The 27,053-nt window shown below is 31.1% G+C and overlaps 1 protein-coding gene and 1 long non-coding RNA gene across 3 annotated transcripts in view; one reads left to right on the top strand and one right to left on the bottom strand.

Moving 5' to 3' along the window:
- The first annotated feature begins 3,821 nt into the window (after nt 1–3,821).
- LOC114335808 (alpha-mannosidase 2) overlaps nt 3,822–27,053 on the top strand; it is a 334,793-nt gene continuing 311,561 nt past the window's right edge. Inside the window, exon 1 of one of the 2 annotated variants that reach the window (XM_050648165.1) lies at nt 3,822–3,987. The gene's annotated coding sequence lies outside the window, so the exon portion shown is untranslated. Of the gene's footprint in view, nt 4,180–27,053 lie in introns of both variants that reach the window. The other variant, XM_050648166.1, reaches the window with a different exon arrangement.
- On the bottom strand, nt 11,805–17,166 carry LOC126883010 (uncharacterized). Its single transcript, XR_007697454.1, has 2 exons — nt 17,051–17,166; nt 11,805–12,363 (listed from the first exon to the last, which is right to left on the bottom strand). It is a non-coding gene; the product is annotated as an uncharacterized LOC126883010 (long non-coding RNA).

Raw genomic sequence — 27,053 nt, 5'->3', positions numbered from 1 at the left:
ACGCAGGATGAAAGATTACATTATTACCGAGGGCGGAAAGCCCCTTAGAATAAACAAGCAGTTTCTATTGAATGAAATATTTGAAATTAAATATCACACTTTTTTTATTTTCAGCCCTGTAACTTATTAAAATAAATATTATAGAAGTTTTCAGGGACTTTCAGCCCTCGGTAATAATGTAGTCTTTCATTCTGAGTTTAAATTTTTCAAAAATATTTATTAGCTTTCTCAGGATTCGAAAAAAAAAATGAATACAATTAAAATACATTGAGAATTTTGACATGTGTCACAATTTTGCATTAACTCAATGTAAAATTCTAAACTGTTGAATTCCAGCTTCCCTAATTATTTGACATCAAAAGACATTATAAACTATTTGTAGATGATTCAAATCTGTATTGAAAACAACTGTTAAAATTGGTCTACGTAATTAAACATATTCCAAAATTTTGTAAAAATGTAATACATTTCAGTTTTCAGCCCAAACTTAGGCCACACACAATGCAATAATGTTCACATTTTTGAACTGTCAATATTTTTATTTTATCATCTATTGTTTAAAAACAATACAGTTGATAAGATACCCTCAGTTGCGGAGAAAGTATTAATAATAAAGATTAATAATAAAGTCTAATAACCGTGGAACAGAATAAGCTATCTGACAAATTTTAAGATTTGGCAGTGACATTGACAGTATGTAAATATTAAGTATTTATCCTTCAAAATACACTGCTCAATTTTCTACAAAATACGCGTCAAGAGTCGTATCAGTTTTTTTTGGAACCAGGTGTACATTTATTTTCTCAAGAATGGGGATTTTAGAGAGAAATCCCAAATTAGGTCCGATTTTTATTTTTAAATTATGATTTTTTGGCGTAGATTTATTTATCTAGTAGGTATGTAATGCTTTGATTTACATACTTAATTTGATTACCAACAAAAGTTCTACCAATCTTCATCTAATATATTGTTTTCTTACTGTTTTGTTATATTTTAATATTTTCTTCCACAAAATTTAAACTACATAATTTAATTATATTCAAAACAACTGTCAAACAGTAAAACGTTCAATTATCCTATTTTTCCACATGACAAATAATGTGGAATTGGACGAGTGAGTCTAGGCTTCGATTACGAATCAAAGCGCACCGAACTTCACGGGTTCGATTCCCGATGCAAGTTTTTATTTTTTTATTTTTTTATGCATTTTATGATTGTAAGTATATTTGTTATATAATTTTTTTTTTCAGAAAATGCGTATTTAAAATTTTTGCCAACAATTATTATCGTTCAGAAATAATTTTTTCTTTGTGGCATTTTTCAATGTGTTTGTGTGCGTTTTATTCTTTTATTTTTTTAAACTGTTGGTATTGTCTTAAAAATCACATAATATGTAGTAGAAGTATAACTTCTTACGTGCGTACAAAGTACACACACCTTCTTTTTTATTGTTAATTTAGTTTTGTTTCAGTTAAAACACGTCATGTTAAAGAATAAAACCGTCTATTTTTTTGTTTCTAAAGATATCAGGGACATTCAAAAAACAAGAAGTTCATAAAACATAAGACTATAATACGATTTCACTGTATACTTACATATACCACCATATACTTACACATTGTCCTCCCTACAGTGCATCTCAGACTTAGTGAATTGAAACATAAGAAAAACATATATTTTCTTCCACCCGGTATAAATTCAAAAGTTTGAGTAAACCGTTGCCCAACTGTGTAAATGCCAAACAAAAATCTAAAATAATAAAAAAAATAGTGGAATGTGGAATCCCTTAATCTGTTCACGAAAAAATCAACTATGAAAATAAGCAGAATTTTAGATGATGCATAACTTTTGAAACTGTTAGTACATTCTTTCACAAGAACCGCTTGAATTGACATGAAATTTGGCATACGCATAGCTTACATGTCAAAGAAAAAAAGTGATATTGTGCCGTTGTGTGCTTTTGCCCTGGGGGTGACTTTCACCACCTCTTGGGGGTGAAAAAATATATGTCCAAAATAAGTTCGGAAATGGATAAACTGACTAATTTTAAGTAACTTTTTTCTATGGAGCTTTTTCGCCAAGTCAACACGTTTTGAGTTATTTTCGAGTGAATGTGTATATTTTTCAACAAAATAACCACATTTTTAGACGGTTTTTCGCAAATAACTCAAAAAGTAAGTATTTTGCCGGAAAAAACGTTCTTAACAAAAATATAGCCTGTAAAAAAATAAAAAAAATGGTGTACGCGTGAGATCTCTGGACCTCGTAGAACCAGAGTTATAGCCAATAAAATATAGGTTCATATTCGCCAAATTTCAAATAGAATATTTCGACGTGAAATATCCAAAAAATTAAGCACTTTTTGGTGAAAACCCATTTTAACTTTTTTAAAGTGTTTAAAAAAGCTTTATTTCTGTTTTTATAAAAAGTTTCTAGCATTAAATTTAAGCAAGTTACGCTCAAAATAAAGTTGGTCCCTTTTGTTTTGGCAAAAAAAAATCGGGAAGACCACCCCCTAATTAGCAACTTAAATGAAATTAGTCGTTACCGCTCCACAAATTGTTTTACTTATGTTGTGTTTATATGTTCTGTAAGTTTCATCGATTCAAAGTGCTTACTTTTGAAAAAATTTGGTTTCAAAGTAAAATTTTCAAAAATTTTAATTTTGAAAAATTTGCTTTTTTTCAAAATAACTTAAAAATTGTTAGAGATACCAAAAATCTCAAAAAACAAAAAAAGTCAGCATTGCTTTTCTAAATATCCTGTATTCTTTTGTTTTTCTGTAAGACAAAAATTGATTAAGATTTGGTGTTTCTAAATTTGCATATATTCGTGATCAGTGACTCCTTCAACACCTTTTAACTATAGCCCTTTCAAAAATAAAGACTTTAAACCGATGAAACTTACAGATCATATAAACAATACATACACGAGTCAAGAAACTTGTGAAGTCGTAACGATTTATTAAAGTTCATTTGAGATACTAATTAGGAGATGATTTTCCCCATTTTTTACCAAAAAAAGGGACTAACTTTATTTTGAGCGTAACTTGTTTACTTTTGATGCTAAAATTTTTTTTTATAAAACAAAAATGAAGGTTTTTTTAAACACTTTAAATAAGTTGTAATGAGTTTTCCCCGAAATGTGCTTCGTTTTTGGTTATTTCACGTTAAAGTATTCCATTAGGAATTTGACGAATATGAACCTATTTTTCATTAGCTATAACTCTGCTTCGACTTGGTATAGGGACGTGATATTATACACCATTTTAATACACCATTTTTTACAGGCTATATTTTTGCTAAGAATGTTTTTTTCGACAAAATACTTACTTTTTGAGTTATTTGCGAAAAACTGTCTAAAAGTGTGGCTATTTTGTTGAAAAAATGAACATATTCACTGACAAATAACTCGAAAAAATATTGACTTAATGAAAAAACTCTATAGAACAAAAGTTACTTACAATTAGTCAGTTTATCCATTTCCGGACTTACTTTGGTCGTATATTTTTTCACCCCCAAAGGGTGGGTGAAAACCACCCCCAGGGCAAAAGCACACATCGGCACAATATCACTTTTTTCTTTGACTTGTTAGCTATGTGTATGCCAAATTGCATGCCAATCCAAGCGGTTCTTTAAAATTTAGAGGTTTTGCAATATTTTACCGTTAAAGAACGTACTATGTGTATTTTGTGACGAATAGGCCAATAATTGCGCGAATAAAAGGCTAACAACGCGCAATGAGTCAATATAAAAACATTCATTAGAAGGAACGATTGCACCCAGTTCTAGCGTCTAGCGACTCTTCTGTTCTCGTTCTGTGGCTGTGCAGTTAAATGTGAGATGGCGTCCGGTTCGTTTGTGTTTTGACATTTCTGATAAACAAAACCGATAAATATAAATTTCGCGGTAGCTCACACTGGTTTTAATTAAAATAATTTCGGAATGATCTTTAATAAACATGTTATCCTTGAATATTGTGTTTGAAGTAAGTATTTAGATGGTTATGGTCTGTTATCATAATTTTGACATCCTTAAGTGCACTCGCTTTCAGCCTTAAAGGCATAACTAGATTTTGTTTTTATTTGGTACCTACCTGGAAGATTCTGTGATAATACCAAAATTTTGTTGTAAAAAGCGTTTCTTTGTATGTGTTCATCTTGCTTTTAAAGGATATCTGGTAAGTACATCAGCCATAATAAGGTCTTTTCTTAAATACAGGTTATTTTTGAAATTTATGTTCTGAGAAATAGCTGGTAATTGGTTCTGGGTTTACTATTCATTATTTTATAATAAACTGGTTATAAATTATCTAAATTACTTGAACTACTTATTGATGGAAATTCCAATTAAAAAATGACGACTTCGTTGTTTCTCACAGGAATATAAAAGAGGATACTTTTGTGTACAAAACTATTATATGAATGAAATATGTAAGATATCTTTTCTTTTCAGTCAATTCATGTTTTTAGTCCAGCGCTAATAAGGATTTTCTCGGGACACTCAAAGATCCAGGTAGCTGACTACTTTTTTAGTTATTGTAGACCTAAGTATAGGAAGAAAACCTACCTGTTTCCTGCCTAGAGTTCCCGTCCGTTTTTTAATTATTAACAATTTAGTGCAAAAATCGCGATTTTTTCGATTTTTTGCACCCCATTCAAAAGCTAAATAGTTGATATAAAATTACAAAATTTAATTTTTTAGAACATTAAAAAACCTTCAAAATGCCGATTTTTTAATGTTAAAAAGTTAATTTATTGTTGCCATGCAAACTGCAAAATAAGTGAAAATCGTTATTTGTTAATAACTTTTACTAAAACTACCTTAGAACTTTTAGTCCTGTCGCCAGGGGGGGTACAACGGCCTCCTGTATTCAGATGGACTTACCCAAGTTTTTTTTTATGTATTTTGACCCGTAGAACACGAATTTTTTGGGTAACAGTTGATCCGGATGTCGATAAGGTTGTTATAAATAAAGAAGTTGAGGAATTACATAACAGCAATTTCTCGCAAAACAAAACATGTTTTTGTATTTTTGGGCCATTCTAACCAAAAAGTGTTCCTACGAATTTTTTCGTAGGATGCATAGTTTTCGAGATAAACGCGGTGGAACTTTCAAAAAATCGAAAAATTGCAATTTTTGTACCCGAATAACTTTTGATTAAAAAATAAAATAGCAATTCTGCTTACCGCATTTGAAAGTTCAAGTCAAATTTTATCGGTTTTAGTTATTTGCATTGCTAAAAATTTATTATTTTATGGTTAAACAAAAGCATAAACACCTAGTGCTGGAGTGATGTTTTCAATGATTTCTCATTTAAAATAGAACGAGTAGGTAGAGTAGGTAAATACAAGTGCAAGCGAGGCTATTTCTACGTAGCATGCATGTAAACGCATGTATTAGGCACGGGAAACACTATGTGTTTATAGCTTTTTTTAGCAATAAACACATAAATTTTTAGCAATGTATATATTCGAAACCGATAGAATTTGACTTGAACTTTCAAATGCGGTAAGCAGAATTGCAATTTTATTTTTTAATCAAAAGTTATTCGGGTTCAAAAATTTTAATTTTTCGATTTTTTGAAAGTTCAACCGCGTTTATCTCGAAAACTATGCATCCTACGAAAAAACTTGTAGGAACATTTTTTGGTTAGAATGGCCCAAAAAATACAAAAACATGTTTTGTTTTGCCAGAAATCGCTGTTATGTAATTCCTCAACTTCTTTGTTTATAAGTCTTATCGACATCCGGATCAACTGTTACCCAAAAAATTCGTGTTCTACGGGCCAAAATACATAATAAAAACTTGGGTAAGTCCATCTGAATACAGGAGGCCGTTGTACCCCCCCTGGCGACAGGACTATTTAATTAGTGTTTCACCCAAAGTTGGATATTGGGGTTTGGGGTACTTGACACCGATCCATTAATTAGTTTAAGAGTTATTCTATTTGTTTATCCCAGATACCTTTATTTTGCAATAAGATAAGACAGAAAATAATGAAGATAGAGCAATTCTGAGTATGCCAAATGAAAGTAGAAGAGTGATAGTATCAAAATGTATTAAAAAAAGGTAAAAAAATAATTAACCTAGTCAAAAATCCTAATGCCAGATTTTTAAAATTTTGTAGTTTATAAACATTTAGAATAACTTTAAAAATGTTGTCCGTAGAAACAATCTTTTTATATATTCGACAAGATAGTATTTTAACACGAATTTTCAAATAAAAAAAATTAGCCTGGGCTCATTTGGTGCAAAGTTAGCCATATGTTTTTTTTAATTCACAGCTAATTTGTTTATAATAAGGGAGCGTTCAAGTATTACGTAACGCGATTTTTGAAGATTTTTAACCCCCCCCCCCCAACCTGCTTTACGTAATACTTGAACGGTCCCTAATTAAGGAATCTCATTAATGCCATTTTAAAGAATGGGATTTGTATTTTTTCTGAAAAAATTTGCACAAACCTTATACCTTCACAGCACCCTCTACGATTTTTCAAAAATGTAGTGCAAACGATTACTAGGGAGAACCTACTAATCCAGCGAGTTAAAATACCGAAATAGTTATTTATAAAACAGTTCGTGAAGTATGCTTTTTGCGAACGCACGCGATTTTTAGAGCACGAGCGACAACGGAGCGAACATCGCCTAAGTTCGCAAAAAGTACTTCACGCACAGTTTCATACAATATTTTATCTACGATAAACAAATAAAAAACTGTAACTCTTCGTCACTGGAATTCATTTCTATTCTACAATTTTTAGAACTTTGACATTTAAAAATTCTAACTTCTTTCAAACCACAAAACTGTCAAAACTTTTGTTGTAAGTCACTGCTCATATTGTCATCACCATTTTTTTTAATTGGTATGTAATTTTTACGTACATTACAAATATGCAATTTGTTTATAAATTTATTAATTAATAAACAGTCTAATTTGTTTAAATAATTCTTGAAAAAATATTTTTTTTACAAAAATCTATTTTTTTAATCATAGTGTCATTAATTAATGATGACAGAAAAAGTTAAAGTACTTACATTTTAATAAATAAATGATTTTTATTAGATACAGTGGAACCCCTATAAATCGGCCTCCGATAACCCGGAAGTCTGGCTAATCCGGATCGATTTTTATCAGAGAAAACAAAGATTTTTTTACTTTGACTGGGTGTTTTACTAAGGAATAAACAATACTGTATACAACTGATGAACTGTGCATATGTATTTCATGTTTTTGCAATTATAATGTGTATTTAGTATTTGTTTATTATTTATATGTATTTTATTAATTTTTACCATATTCTTCGGCTAACCCGGATTTTCGATAACCCGGATCGGCCGCGGTCCCGATTAATCCGACTTATCGAGGTTCCACTGTAATTATTTATTGAAGATAATTTATTTATTAAAGTATACCTTAACTTTTTCTATGATTAATAGGGATAGTATGATTAAAAACATTGATTTTTGGGAAAAAATTATTTTTTCAAAAATTGTTTAAACAAATTAGACTGTTAATTAATTAATAAATGTCAAATTGCAAATAGACAAATTACATATTTGTAATGTACAGAAAAATTACATACAAATTAAAAAAAGAACGATCAAAATATATTCAGTAGATCCCGAGATATAGAAAATGATAGTAGTTTTAAGGCTATGGGTACATAATTTGCAAATATTTTAAGTGTATCCCTACTTTTTCTGTCTTTACACGGCAAATTACGTGAAGTAAAATTCACACTGGTATGGATATGTAATGGATTAGTAAAACCAAATCCATGAGAATAAACCAATGAACTGTCAATACGGATGGAATCGGCAGGAAGACAATTAATGCAGCCACGATACAAGAGAGAGGTCCTAGAGAGAGACAGACAAGGTGCTGGAAACTTTGACAGGCCGTGTAATTTGAGTTGCCTATATCAACTTAAATCGGGGAAATATAAAAGTAACATAAAAACATAATCAAGGACTACTTCTTCTTCACTTTATATAAAACAGTCACTAATTTAGTATTTAAATAGTTTTAAAATTATTTAACTCCCAAATACTTTAGGAAAGTAGGTATTTGTTTTGATAAATACAAATAACAATTCTGAAAAGTATTTAAACTGATTTAAACACCAAGTATGGTACTCTGTTCTCTATTTACTCTGTAAATACAAAAAAGTATTTAAATTTTGAAATATGTACTACCAATCAGCCCTGAAAATTAAAATATGAGGTCCATTCAACGAACTGTCAATACTGATTCAATCGGGTCCATTTATATAGGCAACTCAAATTACACGGCCTATCAAATTCTCCAGCACCTTGTCTGTCTCTCTCTAGAACCTCTCTCTTGTATGTTGGTGGCAATCTCGCTTCACTATTTGAATGGGACAGGGCCATTCCATCCGTATTGACAGTTCATTGGAATAAACGCAAGGAACAACACGCTATTTAATATTGACAACATGCAGATTGAAAATGTGGAAAACTTCACCTACCTTGGAAGTGTCATAACGGAAAGCGGAGGTAAAGAAAACGATATTCGTATGAGGATACGAAAAGCTCAACAAGCATTCAGCATGCTTAACCCTGTTTGGAGGTCTGGGGAATATACTACAAGGACAAAGATCCGAATATTCCAGTCAAATGTTATATCTGTTCTACTCTATGGATGTGAAACCTGGAAAGTGACAAAATCCCTTACAGACAAATTGCAGGTCTTTGTTAACAAATGTCTACGAAGAATTGTGCGTATTTTCTGGCCAAACACCATCAGAAACGAAGATCTGCTACACCTGACCCAACAAAATAGGGTAGAAAATGAAATAAAATCCAGAAAGTGGGGGTGGATAGGTCATACACTCCGAAAAGATAGTTCCAGTATTGCAAAAACTGCCCTAAAGTGGAATCCCCAAGGAAAAAGAAAAAGAGGTCGCCCAGCACAAACTTGGAGAAGATCCATCGTGGACGAGATAAGAAGTCAAGGAAAGTCTTGGAATGAGGTGAAGGCCCTAGCGCAAAATAGAACCCGATGGCGCGTTTTCACTGAAGCTCTATGCTCCACTTAGGAGTTCAAGAACATTATATATATATGGATATGTAAACATTACTAGAATATCATTCTACTTGAAAATGTCATCATTAATTTAAAGAGATGGGTTTTGAATGTTCTTGGATAACTGTTATTTTTATAATTGCAAATTATTAATTCAGTTAATAAATGTGATAATTTATTTGTACAACAAAGACTAATACTCAATCAAGAAAAGATGAAAAGTGTTAAAGTGATTTTTTAATAATATATTGTTATGGAACGCTTACAATTTTGAACATCTTTAACAACAAAATACTGGGATCACAGAATATATTATCCTGATGTATTCTCTGCTTGGATCTTCCACAAATAATACACAATAAATAACTTTTTATTAAGTTCACGTCTTAAATCAATTATTTATCAAATACACTATATATCAATAATATTTAATCAATAACTCAACATATTCCCGATGCAATGTCAAATATTTAAAATTGTCACTGATTGTCAGTGTCTGACTGACAATATATGCTGACAATATTATATTCGGCTGAGTGCGTTGTAAGACAAAGATAGATTTAGAAAATATTACCACGGCATTGTGTTCATTTTTTTCGAATCCTGAAAAAAGCAATGAATATTTTTGAAAAATTTAAACGCAGAATGAAAGACTAAATTATTACCGAGGGCCGAAAGTCCCTTAGAATAAATAAAAAGTTTATTTTAAATGATATATTTGAAATTTAAAATCTAAATTTTCTCTTAGTTTTTCACCCCTGTAACTTATTAAAATAAACATTATAGAAGTTTTCAGGGACTTTCGGCCCTCGCTAATAACGTAATCTTTCATTCTGCGTTTAAATTTTTCAAAAATACTTATTAGTTTTCTCAGGATTCGAAAAAAATGAATCGCCATTTGAATAGCATTGCAGCCGAAAATACGTACCGATCCTCTTAAGTTAGTAGCTTTTTTTAGTTTTTGAACTCGTGCATTTGTCGGCTCCCAGCTCCCCCTTCACTTACCACGACTAGTTACCAATTGAACTACATTTTTAAAAATTCGTGTAAAATACCAGCTTTTCTAATATGTAAAATGACTTTTTCTACTGACAATATTTTTAAAGTTATTCTAAATGTTTTTAAACTACCAAATTTCACAAATTTGGCATTAGGATTTTTGACTATATTAGATAATTTTTTATCGTTTTTTAGTACGTTTTGATAGTATCAGTTTTCTACTTTCATTTGGCATACTCAGAATTGCCCTATCTTCATTATTTTCGGTCTTATGTTATTGCAGTTCTAAGGTAGTTTTAGTAAAAGTTATTAAAAAATAACGATTTTCACTTATTTTGCAGTTTGCGTAGCAACAAATTAACTTTTTAACTTTAAAAAAAATTTAATGTGTATAAGTTGTAGGCTAAGTTAAAAAAAAGGGGTGCATCACTGGATGCCTCCGTACATGTCATTCTTAATTATTGTCAGTCCTATTACTTATTGTCTGTTATCTACCTAAACATTTAGGTTTAGATTGTATAGATAGATTGTAATAAATGTGGGGTTAATAAAAAAAAACTTTCAAAAATCGGCATTTTGAAGTTTTTTTAATGTTCTAAAAAATTTAATTTTGTAATTTTATGTCAACTATTTAGCTTTTGAATGGGGTGCAAAAAATCGAAAAAATCGCGATTTTTGCACTAAATTGTTAATAATTAAAAAACGGACTCGAACTCTAGGCAGGAAACAGGTAGGTATTTCATCCATACAATAACTAAAAAAGTAGTCAGCTACAGTATTTCTCATGATCATCTTTCAGTGCGTCACAGTTTGTCGATTTCTTTCTAACGCATTAAATTGTATGTGACAGAAAAAAAGGCACGTCGGTGATTACATTTCGTCGGTGACATTTTTATAACATTTTTTCCAGTTATTCTAGTTGTCGATAGATGGCGCCATAATAAAAAAATATTTTTTTTTTAATTAGATAATAATATTACCAATATAATCTGTATAATTTATAAGACTATACAAATCAAAGAAAATACCATTTTATAAATGCAAGAAACACATTTGATTTGTTTTTATTCCAAATTGAAAATAAAATGTGACAACTGTCAGATTTAACTAAAATGTCATGTTAGAATAAATGTCATAAATGTGTATTATCACGGACTTACCCTTTTTCCTATCATTTGTTACGCACTGAAAAATGATCATGAAAAGGATAATACCTGGATCTTTGAGTGTCCCGAACATGGTCTATTTCTAGCTTATTACCCTGGTCTATATTAGGATTTCGACGAAATAATATTTTAAACAGTTTAATTGTATTATCTATATTTATTAAATATTAAACTAATTTTAATACCTACTTAAAATAATACCAAAAATTAAAAATAACGTTAATGTATTATCATTTTTGATGAATTGTAGACTGTAGGCCTCCCCGCAGTGGCGAATCCAGGGAGGGGCGATCTGCCCCCGTTCTCAAACCAAGTGATTTAATTTTTTTAAATTATATATAAAGATTCTAAATACATTTCACTTATTTTTATAGAAATTTAGCCAATCGACCCACACTATTAACGATGCTGAATCCGCCACTGCCTCCCCGCAATTACTTTTCCCTTGATGAATCGTAGAAAACCTAAAAAAAACGTCAGATTTTTTACTCAATTTGTCAATTTTCTTTTCATCATATTTCAATCCTAATTATCCTATTCCCAACGAAGGCAAATCCAAAGACACAAAAATTATAATAAAAACACCAATATATTTTTTTCACACTTTATTTGCATTGATACATAACTTGAAAGATTTAAGATTTAGCAACTAACTTCGTACTGTCGGTATGCTCGTACTTCATACTGTCGCTTTTATAAAAATCACTCTCAACATTTTTCCCAAAATTGCGCCTAAAGAAGTTATATAAAAAATATTATGTACTTACCTTTTCTTTTCAGTCAATTCATGTTTTGTATTTGATTAGATTTGTTTTATTTCATCAAAAGAAAACAAAAAAAAATGGAATCAAAATAATTTTGTCATTTAAATGCAATTATGTATAAAAACCATAGATATTCAAAAATATTTCTTAGAATCATTCACAACTTAAAAAACGGGGGGTTTTGGGGGGCCTTTTTTGGTGATTTAAATGTGTTTGTCCCATTTTTGAATGTCCTAAAGGACTCAGGTACTTTTAAATTACTATATAACCTATAAAAATTCTGATTTGATTTATTTTGAAGATTATAAAATAGAGAAAATCCCCAAAAAACCACTAGAAAACCAGTTTTTCCAATTTTTCAAGGTGGGGCACCCCTGGGAAAAATCTGAAAAAAAAATACATAAAACAAAAAAATTAGACAAACAAAAAAATTAGACCTACAGCCATCTCCAATAAAAAGTTAAACGTTTTAAAAAAAAAAAAGAAATAAATAAAAATTAAAAAATAAACATGCTTTGTAAAAGTCTTAACTATGCGTGTGGATTTTTTGAAATTAATTGCATCTCACCTTAAACAAAAGTAAAAACGAAAAAATGATGTTTTTGTTGCTGGGTGATGGGGAAAGGGGGTAGATAGTTAAAATACGGGCGAGTATTATTTTTTAATCACATAGAACGTAAAAAATGAAAAAAAATTAATTCTAGGAATGAGGGCATTTTGTCTATCTCAACGGGGGGTACCTTGAAAGTGACATTTAATATTATAATGATAGGATGATAAAATTCCGAAGATTATAAGATTAGTTTTTTAGATAAATAAAACTGAAAATTTTAATAATTATTTTATTTTTCATAAAATGAAATACAATTAGGATTACGACAGCTGTTTATAAGTCAGTGCAGCTTTTAAAAGAAAACTATTTCAAGATAAGCGACTCACCATCACCATACGATCCCTAACAACTAAATGCTCGGACAACGAAAATTTATTGAAAACGTTCATCTTCACAACCTTGCTTATTGCATTAAAGTACGATATCAACAATACATTAAAGTCTATCATTAATAATAAAATATTGTTTTTTATAGTACCTTAAATTCCTCGACAACAAAAGTGGCGTTTAGACGTCGCAATAAATGCGAGCAATTTATTGTGACGATAAATTGCTACGATTTATTGATTTTTTTAAAGCTGTTTAGACACTGCGATATATTGTCACGATTTATTATAAACTGAAACCGTTACAATAAATCGATGTAATCCGATACCAACTCCAATCCAAATCCAATTCCGATAAATCGCTGCGATGTACCGTTTACACAACGATAAATTGAAACAACTCGATTGATATCGATAAATTGCTGCGATTTATCGCGGTGTCAAAACGCTTGATTGGTAACGTTGGATGGTACAGTTGATTTCGCAATGAGATTTAAGGTGTAGTGTGTGTTGAGTAAATGTCTTGTTACTTAGTAAAGTCAACTTCATTGTCTTTGCAAAGAGACGCTAAATACAAGGATAATAAATTATTTTTATGGCTTGGTTTCATTAAACTTTAAACTGCAATGTTGGCGGAAAAATAAAGCAAAAATTAGGCATAATATCGTGGCTTTACATGTTCCGACAATTCAAGAAATTGCTATTTTAATATGGGGTTACATCGCCACGATATGTGAATATGGATATAAAAATATGTGCATAAAAATCAACGAAAGTAAGAGTGTATAATACCGAGTGGACCAAAAGTCAGTCAACTCTAACAAAAAAGTCACGCGCAAGTTTGCGGCGTCTCCAAGAAAATATATCATCCTCTGTGAAGGGCCTTGCAAATAATCCACAGTTATGGTAGGGGAGCAAAGTATGCTAAATTTGCAGTCACTTAAGCGTTATGGGGACCTATTGGATTGTGATTATTAGGTCCTAAAACCAAAAAAAGTTAAGTAAAATTTTCCATTTTAGCGGGGACTTTCCATTTTTTAATTTAATTTTCCATTTCCAACAATAGTTTTTTCCGATTATAGTGCCATCTATCCATAATTCGAAAAAATGTTTCGAATATAAGTTGATTATTTTTACGTGAAGAATCCAAATCTGCAATAAAAATTTGGAGGTCACATTTAAGATTTTAAAGTAACCCTCCACCCCACCTCTTTGGGGAGTCGTGTTTGGTACCATTCGATAGGTTTCTCAAAAAACATTTTGAAAGTGTTTTTTGCAGTTTTTCGATCTGATGTTCATTTTGCCGAAATATCGCGGGGTTTGTATTTAAAATTTTAAATTTTCCCCCCACCCCCACCCCTGAGTTCATTTCGCGAAATATTCGCTTTTTTTGTGAAACTTTTTGACTCACCCATTTCCTTACGCCCTGCTGAAATCGTCAGATTTTTAACTTACCTTATCTTAATCTGACAATTTCGAGTATTTTTAAGGATAGATTTTTTTTTCGGGCCCCCCTTAACGAACTTTCCTGTATTAAGAGCCAATATAATATGGTAGAGATACATCTGCAGGGTACCAGGTTTCTCACCATATGATAATCTGACGCGCTCGAGTAACTGCAAAAATCCACGTTTGGGCTCCCCTACCATTAAAGCTATTCGATATTTTCAGCAAGACGGTTCACCGCCTCATTACGGATTGCTAGTTCGTGAGTTTCTAAATAACCAGTTTAGTGATTGGATTTGGATATGGAGAAGAGATACAATTGAATGGCCCTCGCATTCATCAGATTTGACGCCCTGTGATTTTGCCTTGTGGGGAGTACTTAAAGATAAAGTTTTTGCCAATTTGAAGATCTCCGTGCCAACTTGGAAGTCTGTAGAAAGACTTGTTTCACTGTATATAAGTGTTGCCGAAAATGTATTCATGAAGGTGGTTTACATTTTGAACATAAAATGTAAAGCATGCACTTCTTTGTACCTACTTATTTACAATAAACAATAAACGTTTTTTTACTTCAGGAATTTTTGCTTTTATTAAAATACAAAACGGTTAACTGACTTTTGGCCCACCCGGTATAATACCCAGAATGTACATATGCAATATGTAAAATTACCAAATAAGCAACTGGAGGCAACTAATATTTAAAAGAAGTCGATAACTATGTATATTTAAGCGCTTTAATTGACAAAAAAATTGAATAATTGAAAGATGCATCAATAGTCCAGAAAGCCATTACGCATCCGCTAGGAAAAATATTCTGATTCGGATTTTTTGCACAATCTTACTCAAAAAGGAATCCTTTTAACAAATTTGCATGCTGCCACGACCAAACGGTGGTCAAAAATTTTTTTAACGTTTTTTTTTTTGTTTTTTTCCTAAAATTATTTTTTTTGCATGGAAATAGTTTTTTTTTAAGTTTTTTGGATCGTTCCCAACAGAAAAGGTCTTTAGTGACTTTTCTCTAAAAATGATAGTTTTTGACATATAAGCGATTAAAAATTGAAAAATTGCGAAATCGGCCATTTTTAACCCTCAAAAACTATGTGAAAAACTGAAAATTTGAATGTTGCCAAGGTAGGTAGATATTCTTTAAACATCGATTGATGAAATACCGAAGAGTTTTTTGCAATACAATATTCACAACTCCTTTGTTTTTTATTTGCTAATCAAGCGTGCGCGACACTATTTTCCACCGACAGTATGGTGCAAATGAAAGGAATAAATTCGTTATCTCGTAAACCGGCGACTTTAACGAAAAATCCAGAAACAGGTCGATTTTTATTTTTAAGTTATGATATTGTGGAATATATGTTATACTAGTGACGTCATCCATCTGGACGTGATGACGTAATCGATGATTTTTTTAAATGAGAATAGGGGTCGTGTGCTAGCTCATTTGAAAAGTTCTTCAATTCTCTATTCAATAATAATATTTACATAATTATTTATACAGGGTGTCCAAAAAATTTTTATTAAATTAAATTATTTGACAAAAAAAGAAGTAGAAGGACACCCTGTATAAATAATTATGTAAATGTTTACATTACTGAATAGAGAATTGAAGAACCTTTCAAATGAGCTACCACACGACCCCTATTCTCATTTAAAAAAATCATAGATTACGTCATCACGCCCAGACGGATGACGTCACTAGTATACCATATATGCCACAATATCATAACTTAAAAATAAAAATCGACCTGTTTCGGGATTTTTCCTTAAAGTCGCCGGTTTACGAAATAACGAATTTATTCCTTTCATTTGCACCATACTGTCGGTGGAAAATAGTGTCGCGCACGCTTGATTAGCAATTAAAAAACAAAGGAGTTGTGAATATTGTATTGCAAAAAACTCTTCGGGATTTCATTAATTGATGTTTAAAGAATATCTACCTACCTTGGCAACATTCAAATTTTCAGTTTTTCACATAGTTTTTGAGGGTTAAAAATGTTTCGCAATGCGAGAGTTTCGCAATTTTTCAATTTTTAATCGCTTATATGTCAAAAACTATCATTTTTAGAGAAAAGTCACTAAAGACCTTTTCTGTTTGGAATGATCCAAAAAATCTAAAAAAACTTTGTTCCATGCAAAAAAATAATTTTAGGAAAAAAACAAAAAAAAAACGTTTCAAAAATTTTTGACCACCTTTTGGTCCTGGCAACATGCAAATTTGTTAAAAGGAGTCATTTTTGAGTAAGATTGTGCAAAAAATCCGAATTAGAATATTTTTCCTAGCGGATGCGCAGTGGCTTTCTGGACTACAAGGACAAATAAGACCAAGTTTAACTAAAGATATCAGAGAGGAAAGTACTTCGAAGAGTTTATGATTACTATGATTAGGTAAAAAAGAATATTGATGGTGACGAACAAACCAACAAGTTTTCAATCTTTAGAAGATGTCAAGAATACGTAAAACAATAATTAAGATGAGACTACTACAGTGGATGCGAATGTTAGAGTCAAAGAATAGCATTAAAACACTAGACTACTAGACCACTAGAGGGAACCAGAAAAATGGGGAAGACGAAGAAAAAAAGTGATGTGAAGTGACTATGCAAGATGTCAGATAGAAAAGAAAAGAATTGGAAAAGACAAAAAATGATTGACAAAAAAAACTGAAGTCAACTTACATGACTATAAGGCCTATTTTGTCCTGAATACACTCTACATCTGTTTGTATAGTGGTTCTAAACAACTATATATTCATGATTAGGTAAAATTTCGAATAATTTACCCACGGTGAGAGTCGATTTTATATCAAATTTATTTTGAGGTCGAATATTATGTCATTAAATGATAATTTATCGTTATATTTTTTAATAATAAGATGGAACTGGCATCTAAAAATATAACTTATCTGTTATTGCCAGTAAACAAGAGCTTGTCAAATTAGTGCAATATTTAACATATTTTGCATTAAAAATTACAGTTTCTCAACTTCAAATTTTATTGCTGATTTGTTAATAAACAAATCTGTTGTTTTCCTTCTTAATTTTTTCAATATCTATTTTGGATCGGGCATTTTATAGGTTTCTTATCTCTCTGTCATTACAAAAAACACAACATTACGCCTTGTTCGAGGTTCGAGCATTAATATTTCCTATCGCCACCTACGCTTCAGAAACTTGGAACATCAAACAAGCCGATTCTAAGCGTATGAAGCATTTGAAATGTGGTGGGTCTACCGTAGAATGTGGCGCATACCATGGACCGCACATCGCACAAATAATTCAATATTGGCAGAACTTAAACAAGCTAGGCTAGACTCATCATAACTGTAAACCAAAATATATTTAGTGGAGTCAATGAAGGTGGATATGAGTTATTACCTCAGATTTCGTTGAACCTCCATCGATTTTCATAAAAATTGGTGAGTGGTTAAAGGATACCTCAAGGAACAAAGGTGACATAGTGCCAATTTGCGCTTTTTTGCATTTTAGGGGTGAAATACACCCCTTTTTTAAAAATTATTTTTTAGATTTCTGAAAGTGCAGTCACTGTAAGTTTTCACTTTCTATTTTGTTGAACCTTCATCGATTTTCATGAAAATCGGTAAGTAGTTAGAGGATACCTCAAGCAATAAAAGATATATAGCATCAACTTGCGCTTTTGCATTTTAGGGGTGTAATACACCCCTACTTTTTAAATTGTAAAAAATGCAGATTTCCGCATTATGGCGCAAGTAATCTCGTTTAATTAAGAAAAATAAATATTTTTTTTATATTTATGTGCATGAATTATTTTTTTTTTAAATTATTCAAACCTTATAGCAACCAAAAATTCGAAAATTAACAAGTCGAAAATCACGAAAACCTTATTCTTCAATATTTCTGAAAGTGTAGTCACTGAATGTTTTCACCCACGATTTCTTTGAACCTTCATCGATTTTCATGACAATTGTTGATTAGTTAGAGGATACTTCAAAAAACAAAAGTGATATGGCACCAAGTTGCGCTTTCTGCATTTTAGGGGTGAAATCCACCTTTTTTTTTAATGATAGAAATGCAGATTTCAGCATTCTGGCTCAAGCAATCTCGTTTAATTAAGTAAAATAAATATTTTTTTACATTTATGTGCATGATTTATAATTTTTATTAATTTTTTAAACCTTATAGCAACCAAAAATCAGAAAATTAGCAAATCGACAATCACGAAAAAAATTAATCTTTTATATTTCCAAAAAGGCAGTCACTGAAGGTTTTCACCCCTGATTTCGTTGAACCTCCATCAATTTTCATGAAAATTGGTAAGTAGTTAGAGGATACCTCAAGAAACAAAAATTATGTGGTACCAACTTGCGCTTATCCTGGGGGTGGATGTTACCCCTTCTCATGGGTGAACACTATTTTATTAAAAATAACCCCATAATTAGATAGAGGAGAAAATTCTAAGCAAACTTTCTTTTATCAAGTTTATAAATTTTTTATTTAAATAATATTTCATAATTTAATAAAATATTATTGGTACAGTAAAACCTGACAATAACGGCCACTAAAAATAGAAAACAATTGGCCGTTATAGAAATGTGGCCGCTAATGCTAGGTTTCCTTTTTCACAAATACATAAAATATAATTGAAAATTTATTTATTTTAGTAATTAAAGCAAATCTAATTAAATATAATTCTACAAACAAACGGAACATACTAAAACTAAATTCAATTTACTACAATATAAAACAATATCTATACGAAAAAACAACTACAAGAAAAACAGAATTTTTGTTTGTTTTACATTTTTTTTAGATAAACGAAACATACTAAAACTAATTTAATATAGGTAATACATAATATAAAACAACATACTATAGCTACTACGAAAAATACGCTTATCACTAAAGTATCGTCGTGCTTCCATGCTATATTCAACAAAACCAACTTGGTAGGGCCTTTAATTAGATATCGCAAATCACTTTGGCTGATTTTGTCTGCATATATATTATATTTGAGGAATCCCTTTTTTTGTGAGACTGGATATAGGACATTTCTCAAGTATGAATTCACATTCATGGTATATCGTTGCTATACAGAGATAATAATCTGTGCAATGTTATGGTACAGGCTACGTTAAATATGAAGTAAATGTGGAAGATATACACTGGTTATTCATTTCAATTTAATTTGATTGTTTTTTAATCGTTTACAATATTTAAAATAATTAAAGACATAAAGTTAGGGATTTCAAAAATAAATTCAGTTCTCACTGGCAGGGTGGGAAATAATAAAGTGCCATACAATAGCATTTCATTACAATACTCATTACAGACATTACAGGCTGCTCCGTTTGAGAAAACTCATTCTCTCAAACTTTGAGAAAACACTCATTAAGTTTCGACCAACCCTGTATTAGCTAAAATTAAACGTTTTGCTAGATTAATAATTTTTAACAATAATAGATTATATTAAAAATCACTTGAACATAAATTGATTTTCTGATGTCAAATCACTACAATTATACAGGGGGTGAATATTGCTATGAAATTTGAAAATAAAAACGTAATTATCTTTTAAACTACTTCGTATAACATCACAAAACGTGATATTTTAAGAAATAAAACATAGAGGAGAATCCAAAAATGTAAAACTATACAGGGTGTTCCATTAAACAAAAGATAATTTTGTTTCACCCTGTCAATATGGGTGGCCCTGTATATTTGGAAATGTATTTAAATTCTGATATTATCTATGCCCCAATCTCACCTAAATAAACTTTTTTCGTATCTCCTACAACAAACGACTAATTGGACTTCCCACAACCTGTATACATACAAAATCTCCGCTATAAAATTTTTTCAAAGAAAATGTTATTGTTTTTTTTTAAATAACTCCGTTAAATTTTGAAATATGAGATTTATCCAAAAACCATTACAAAGCTAAGTAAAAGTTCTATAACACTGTATTAAACATAATTTTCTAAATCCTTTATTTTTTTTAAATACAAGGTGAAAGGGCCCCGGTTACATGGTTCTCGCAGTAAAATTTAGGTTTTAAATGTTTCTATCTCGGTTATTTTTTGTCATAAAAAAATATTAAAAAAAGAAAAAGCTTAAATAAAGTTAAAACTAAAATTTTGTCCTCTACCATTTTTTAAGTATATCGAGTATTTTTGGAGTTATTATCAAAAGAAAATGAAATTCACGAAAATTTGAAAAGTTCTAATTTTTTTAATCGTATTTTTTTTTTCAAAAATACGCATTCTAAACCTGTCAAAATTGTTGAAGTTATTACTCATGTTAAAATAAATAAAGTTTTAAATGGGTTACTATAAATTTTAATTTTTGTGAAAATGACGTATGTTTCATTTTTCATTCTTCCCTAAAAAATCTGAAAGGGTCCTCTTATTTCCATCATAACTTGCTTAATTTTGATGCTATCGACTTCTTATATAGCTTTTTGATAGTTACCTTTAAGTACTTTATTAAAATGTTTAATATCTATATTTAACAAAGTGCATCGTTTTCCTGTTATTTAAGCTTGAATACTAAGATTTGAGTACTCGCGGAAAAAAATATACATTCAATTGCATATAACTCACTTTGTATATGTAATAAAGGATTTTTCGAATAAGGAGCTTATTTATTTTTATATTATCTTCGATTTTGGTAATAACAACTTTTTTGGAGAAACTTATGGTTTTTGAGTTATTTATGAAAAACTGCTTTAAAAAATGGATTTTTTTCAGGAAAAATCAAAACTTTTGATCTTTAATAACTCAAAAACTATTGATTTATTGAAATAACTTTATATAACAAATTTTACTTATAATTTGTCCTTCTATCGATTAGTGGTATTATTTTTAATAAAATAATTTCCACCCCCGAGAAGGGGTGGCATCCCCCCCCAGGGTAAAAGCGCAAGTTGGCACCATGTCACCTTTGTTTCTTGAGGTATCCTCTACATACTTACCAATTTTCATGAAAATCGATGGAGGTTCAACGAAATCGGAGGTGAAAACCTTCATTGACTCCACTAATTGATATTTTGGACATATTATTAGAAGAAGAGAAGCCATGGAACGAATGATAGTTGAAGGCGACGCGCGACGTATCGGGCAAAATATCCAGAGGAAAATCACTAGAACGATGGTCGGACCAAATAAAGGGCATGACTGGTTACTCATTCTCCGAAGCAAAACAACACGCACAGAAGAGAGATAATTAGACAGAAATAATCAAGCAAATTACATGACGCCACATCTTTTACAAAAAGAGAAAAGATAGAGGAGGATCTATTTGTATATGGCATTATTCAGGAATGTTTTTGCCACGTAACTTTATCTTCGATTCTTTGATGTAAAAATTCACGGCTAAATGAAAAGTTGGCTATATATACAAAAACTAAGATTACAGTATATTATGCCTTTACAAACATTTTGCTAGGTTTTACGTTACAAATTGCTTTAGTACAAGTTAAAATATATCATTTTTTGAAATTGCTAACTTTTGTCCTGACTTCGCCCTTAATCACTCATAATTTAAAAAGTTACGAAGCTTTAAAAAAATGCCAAGAAGAAACATGTGTTTATTTTTGTCAAGTTTACCTAGAAAAAGTGTTTGCAATATCTATTTTCAACTTTTTTTTGTTTTCAACAAAAATACATATCAAGAATCGATTACGCTTAGTTTGGGTTAGTAGTTTTTTATTGGGGGGTTATTTGGTTCCTTTATGCATCTTTTGTTACTTCATATTGTCCCACTATTTAGTTGTCACTAATTTTTACAGATGTTGATGATCCTTGTAACATTATTAGGTTATATGGGTTGTATAAAAAAATTGGACATCTTGGATATTAAAGCACCCTATGTAACGCACAGCTGAATGTGGCTGAATTTTTATGTTTGTGGGTCGCAGTGTTGCCATGCTGTTTTCTATATATTTCTTTCATAATTTCAATCAATGTTAAATGTACCTACAAGAATAATAGAATAATAACGTTTACTTCTCCGTCATTATACTAGGTAAAATGACAAATGAGGTGTCAAATGAAAGCTTATAATCCAAGGATATAGTATTTTTACTACAAAAGCGATATTACGTAGGTCAAAATTTTTGACGTAAGAGAACTGTCAAAACATTTATTATAAACATGGCAATAATGAAAAGTCACATTCTAATGTTTTGACAGTTCTCTTACGTCAAAAATTTTGACCTACGTAATATCGCTTTTCTAGTAAAAATACTATAGTACTAAATGTGAGAAATTAGACCTAGATTGTCTGTCCCTCAAAAAATAAGCGTTATATTGGGGATTTCTAATGTTGACATTAAAAGTAGCACTATTTTTTTTTCTATAAAACATTTTGATCTAAAACTTACCAGAAAACTTCTTTGTACTCTTTACTTTAAAATAAACGTGATTGAGAAGCTAAATTTTAAACTTCGTCACACAACTTTTGCGATTAAACTTTGCAATGCACAAATCCGCACCTTTTTCTTTGAAAAATTCATAACCTTTATCATGATAAGAATAAAAACTTGAGGCAGATACCTTTGTCTTCAGAAATGTTACAGCTATATAGTGTAAAAATTTCAGAAAAAAATATTAAAATGGAACAGAGTTGTAGCGAGGTAAACGCAAAAAACGTGATTTCTTTTTTTTTCATTTTTAGGTTAAAATTGCGATTTTGACACTGTTCCCCCACATAAAATTCAAAATAAACTTCATTTTCGTTTTCAGCACCCTCGAAAATATAAAGTATGAATAAAATTAGCCATTCATCCCTCTGTGGTCAGTATCTCGAAAACTATATAAGCGCTTTTTTGAGGGTGTCACGCTCGTGTATAATATCACAAAAATTGTAACGTGATAATATGAAAAAATAGAGGATACGGCAACGATGTCACAAGTGATGGTCGGATCGAACGCCAAAATCTACACAGACATATTAGGGTGCTTTAATATCCAAGACGTCCAAAAATTTAATTACGTTTTGTAATTATTTATTGTTTAAAATATTACTTATTTATCATTATTATCGTAATTAGGAAAAAATAATAAATTAAGGGCGTAGGCGCAAAATTTCGCGCCAATGTGTTTCAAATGCATTCATTTTTTAATCCTGAGAAAACTAATAATAACTATTTTTGAAAAATTTAAACGCAGATTGAAAGATTGCATTATTACCGAGGGCCGAAAGTCTCTGAAAACTTATATAATGTTTATTTTAATAAGTTACAGGGGTGAAAAAGAAGAGAAAATTTAGTGTGATTTTTAATTTCAAATATCTCATTCAAAAGAAACCTTTTGGTTATTCTAAGGGACTTTGGCCCTCGGTACTCGGTAATAATGTAATCTTTCATTTTGGGTTTAAATTTTTCAAGAATACTTATTACTTTTCTCAGGAGTCGAAAATAATGAATGCATTTAAACACATTGGTGCGAAATTTTGCGCCTACACCCTTAAGAGTCCAACACCTGAACTTCGTATAATATATTATTATTCTCAATACAATACTGTAGTGTGTAGATGACTTCTGTAAAAAAATAAACTTCCGATGAGCAGCCAAATTGATCATGCGAGAAGATTTAGCTGTTTCACATTCCTTAATGCAAAGTTAATTTTGTTGTCTTTGTAGGCGGTATGACCACAACAGATTGACCTTAATTCCACAAAGAAATCATTAGGCGATGATATTTCCATCCTACTTACTAATAGCTTTTAACAGAAACCTAACAATATTTTATCATAAAGTTCAACTTTTTATGCTTGATTGCATGCTGCTTCACTACCTTATTTATACAGGGTGTCCGTGTCCAGAAACTTTCCCGAAAAACGAAAACCAGAGATTCTTCAGATAATTTTAAGACAATTTAACCCAATTTATCTAGTCCGAAAATGCTTCCTGCTAAAGCTCTTTAAAGATGGCTTCTTGTAATTAGTTTTTCTTAAGTATCTCCAGAACGGTTCTATTTAGAAAAACGAAAACTGGTATGCTTATTTATCTTCCAGAGGTAAATCGATTCCATCTATTACGAATTTATAGTAACGGTCATAGGCGTCCGTTTTGGGTAGGGCAACGGTTATTCTATCACATAACTTTTTTGTATTTAACTCCTAGGCATTTCTGACACTGGATTATTATATTGTGAGGTATTATAGTACTAAAAGGTACTCTTACTTTAAGTCGGTAGCATGTACCGTTTTCTAGAAAAATCGATTTGAAAATTTTTCGTTGAATTTGAAAAAAGAAATTAAAAAAAAACTATTTTGAAAAACGAAAACTAGTAGGTATGTTTATCTTCCAGAGATAAATCTATTTCCTCAATTGCGGCTTTCTAGTACCGGTCATATGCGTCCGTTTTGGGTAGGTCAACGGTTATTTTTTTTGCATAACATTTTTGTCTTTAATTTTTAAGCATTTTTGACACTTGATTAAATTATGAGGCATTCTAGTAATAAAAGTTACTCTTGCTTTAAGTCGGTAAAATACACCGTTTTTTTTTATTTTTTTCAAATTCAAAAAACCAAAAATTTTAAAATCGATTTTTCTAGAAAACGATGCATTCTACCGACTTAAAGCAAGATCACTTTTTAGTACTAGAATACCTCACAATTTAATAATTCTGTGTCAAAAATGCTTATAAGTTAAAGACAAAAAGTTATGCGATAAAATAACCGTTGCGCTACCCAAATCGGGCACCTATGACCGGGACTTCTTCTTGTAGTGCCTATCCGTTTCGGATGTTAGCGACCATCATGGCAATCTGCACTTTGCACACTGCTGCTCTGAAAAGATTTGTAGTGGTTGTGTTGAACCACGTTCGTAGATTTTTCAGCCAGGAAATCCTTCGCCTTCCTGGTCCTCGCTTTCCCTCTACTTTTCCCTGCAAGACCAGTTGCAGCAGTCCATATCTCTCACTGTTCCTCATGATGTGACTGAGGTATTCGATTTTGGCTGTTTTTATTTTGATTAACAGCTCTTTTTCTTTTTTCATTCTCAGCAAAACACCCTCATTAGTAATGTGGTCGGTATAAGATATCTTCAGGATTCGACGATAAAGCCACATCTCAAAAGCCTCAATTTTCTTGCAGGTGGCGTCTGTGAGAGTCCACGATTCAACTCCGTACAACAGTATAGGAAATATATAACATCGTAGTAATCTGACTTTTATGGGTATCGACAAATCATGACATTTGAACAACTTTGCCATTTTTTGAAATGCAGATCTTGCTTTCTCTATCCTACATTTGATTTCTATAGAATGGTCCCAATTTTCATTGACGTTCGTACCAAGGTAGGTGTATGTTTTTACTCTTTCTATTTGTTGACCATTCACACTGATTCGTCCAAATTGCTGTTCATTCTTAGAGATCATCATACATTTGGTTTTCTTAGTGTTTAGTGAAAAGTGACCGGGACTAGAAATTCGTAATTATTCATGGAATCAATTTATCTCTGGAAGATAAATAAGGGTACCAGTTTTCGTATTTATAAATAGAATAGAAGCGTTCTGGAGATACTTAAGAAAAACTAATTACAATACGCCATTTTTAAAGAGCTCTAGCTCCCTTAGGAAGCATTTTCGGACGAGGTAAATTGGGATAAATTGTCTTAAAATTATCTGAAGAATCTCCGGTCTTCGTTTGTCGGGAGAGTTTCTGGACACCCTCTATATGTTACAGTTCAAGTTGATTCTCAGTTAGAGTTGACTATTCCTAGTTCGAGTCAACTCAAACTACAACGAGCAGTAAGAGTTGATTTGAAAAATTTTATTCAACTTTTACTAGTTGAAGTAGACTCTTCCTAACCCTTGTTAATAAACGTAGATCGCGGGAAAAATAGAATCAACTTTGACTAGTTTGAGTTGACTATTCCTGGATCGATTCAGTAAATGGAGATTATACGAGTATAACCTCACGTGCTTTTTTGATCAGTGTGCGTCTCTTTGTTTTTACCGTTTCAACTACTTATCACGATTTGAACATATCCAGTTACATTTATTTTCTAGAATCGGTTGTTTGTGTGAATTAACTCTTACAAATGGCATTGGGAAGAGTATAATTGTTCTAGTTGGAGTCTACTTTTACTAGTATTAAATGTTGATTAAAAATCTTCATTTTATATTTATAATCAACTTTTACTTAAACCAGCCGTTTGAGTTGATAGTCGAGGCATTGAAGGATTGAACTTTCTACCTTTCTACTTCCGAGATGAAGACGTTTATTACACTTGCTGTAGGCACCAGGTAGTTTGCACACTCTCGCCGACCTCATATTCATTTTCAGTGACCCCAAAAACCCCCGAGTAATGAGTTTAAGCCAGTGGTTCCCAAAGTTTTATATTTCGCGGCGCACTTAATAAACTAGAATTTTTCCGCGGCGCCCTGAGTCAAAATATTGATTTAAAGTCTAACTTTAACTGTAGTTAATACGGTTTCTGTTGCAGTTGATATGGTTAGGTTAATTTAATAATAATGAAACATACTTTAAATTCACAAACAATTTATTGAAAAAATAATTACAGTAATTAATGGGATAAATGAGCTTGTTCTTGTTCATTACACAACTTTTCAAATCTCGGAATCAAACTGGACACAGCTACCCTCATTTCTTGTTCCATGTTAATTTTCGCACGGTATTTACTTTTTATTACAGCGACCGCCGAAAACCCAGCTTCGCACAAATAGGATGTTGC

This window comes from Diabrotica virgifera, chromosome 4 (genome assembly GCF_917563875.1).
Source record: "Diabrotica virgifera virgifera chromosome 4, PGI_DIABVI_V3a".
NCBI lineage: Eukaryota > Metazoa > Arthropoda > Insecta > Coleoptera > Chrysomelidae > Diabrotica > Diabrotica virgifera.
The sequence above is the reverse complement of the archived record's forward strand: the minus strand, read 5'-3'. Positions and strand labels throughout refer to the sequence as shown.